The sequence below is a fragment of the Lactuca virosa genome, chromosome 1 (genome assembly GCF_052849685.1).
Source record: "Lactuca virosa cultivar CGN04683 chromosome 1, Lactuca_virosa_CGN04683_v6, whole genome shotgun sequence".
Taxonomy (NCBI): Eukaryota; Viridiplantae; Streptophyta; class Magnoliopsida; order Asterales; family Asteraceae; genus Lactuca; species Lactuca virosa.
In genome coordinates, this window is record NC_136426.1 from 128,412,261 (window position 1) to 128,414,223 (window position 1,963).

At 38.4% G+C, this 1,963-nt stretch overlaps 1 non-coding gene across 1 annotated transcript; it reads left to right on the top strand.

The window, feature by feature from the left end:
• The first annotated feature begins 1,245 nt into the window (after positions 1-1,245).
• LOC145151560 (small nucleolar RNA R71) lies at positions 1,246-1,352 on the top strand. The gene has a single exon (XR_013732126.1). It is a non-coding gene; the product is annotated as a small nucleolar RNA R71 (small nucleolar RNA).
• The last annotated feature ends 611 nt before the right edge of the window (positions 1,353-1,963 follow it).

Below are 1,963 nucleotides of genomic sequence, written 5' to 3' on the forward strand. Positions count from 1 at the left end.
TTAGAGTTTATGGCCATAAACTCCATGTTTGGGGCCGTAAACTCCAAACTCTTGGAGTTTTGAGACTTACGTGATGCACGACAACCTCTAAAGTATACTTCCTTTTATTTGTTCGTTTGACGAATATAAAATAAAAACACCCAAACGGACTGAAAAACCGGCCAAAAACGTACTGAAATGAATTTGGCTACTATTTGAAGTGCTTGACTGTAGAGTTTATACAAATGAAAATTTCGGGTTGTCACACTAACTCTTTCCTATTAATCATTACATCATTTGAAAACTTTGGAAGCTTAGCCAAGGTTTTGAGGAATGGGGCATTTATCGAGAGTAAGAGCACTTGTTCTATAAACTTCTTCTATTCTGGCTCTAGAGAATGCTTGATTGCTTGATATGGTAATGGAAAAGGAGACTGATATGAATTTAAAAGTGAAGAATTTTGATCTTCCCATGTCCATGATGTGGTAGAGTCACCACGACGTGGTGAATCGGCAGAATGCAATCCACATTTTTCTCTTTTAGCTGCATGCCTCTCTTCTTCTAAATATGAATTGGGTTGCATAGTATCTATTTGATGGATCATAAATGGCTCAGGATGAACTTCTTCCGTGTAAAATACCATTATGTGAGGTTGTGATTTTGGATCTTGATTTCGAGGTGGTAATCTCTCATTAACAAGTGTTGTTAATTGCCCAAGTTGAGTCTATATATTCTTGATGGAAGCTTGATGATTTCTCACATTGGCATCAGTAGGATCATGCCTTTTTCCGAGGCTTCCACAAACCTATGAAGTACCGACTCAAAATCCGTCATCTTCATATGTCAACCACTCCTTTTTGGGATTCCTCTAATCTTCATCAAATCGATCACCACTCAAGTAGCAAACTTGTGCTTTTCGGTTACCATTCTCATCTAGAGCACAATCCTTAGTCAAATGTGGCCTGCCGCAATTATCACACCCAACTCTTATCGCATGAGTTAATTGATCCATCTTTGTCATCCTCCGTTCCATATTCTCTAACTTTGCGAAAACCGCAGCCATGTTCTCATTCCCTCCATCTCCTTCACCTATAGTAACATCCTCCTCGTGGGCTGTGGTACTCAAGTGAATGCTTTGCAAATTCTTCAATCAACTCTTTAGTAGTGGCCGGTTCCTTCTTCGTCATTGGTCCTTGGGAGTCAAGAAGTTGTCTAGTTGTGACATTCATTCCATCATAGAAAATGGACACTTCTTGTAGGACATTAAGATCATGTTGAGGACAACTTCTAAGCAAACCCTTGTACCTCTTCCATGTTTCATATAAAGATTCTCTAACCTCTTGTTGAAAATTAGAAATCATCTTTTTGAGATTTGAGATCTTCAACGGAGGACTAAATTGCTCAATAAAAGCACCACAAATATTTGCCTACCTGGTAATAGATCCGGGCGCAAGTGACTTCAACTAAACCTTAGCTTCACCGGTAAATGTCACTAGAAGCATCCTAAGTAACATGGATTCTCTTGGCATGTTAGGAACATTTAATTTTTTTTCAATGTACTTTACTTTATCAATATGCTTAAATGCATCTTTGTACTCCTTCCCGAAAAAAGGTATGTCCTTGAGCATTGATAGAATATGCCCCTTGAGCTCAAAACTTCTTTCAGCTGGTATCTTGGGTGGTACAAGAGCTGGTCCATTATTTTCACATATCCTCTTCTTGTAATCCCCCATAGTCATTCTCATTATATTCGTTATCTCTTCAACCTTGCTTTTTTATATCTTTGTCTGAACTTTCTTCGGTGGATGATTCTGGCTCGTATCCAATTCCCTTCTTATTAGCCGTCCTCTCAAAACTTTTAAAATCCTTTTTTCGATTTAAAAGTGCTTGTTGACACGTTGACTTTCATGTTCTTCTTTTTGTGAAAATCTGATTCTGGATCTTGAAGCGGTGAAACTATTGGAGTTTTAGATCCTCGGGTCAT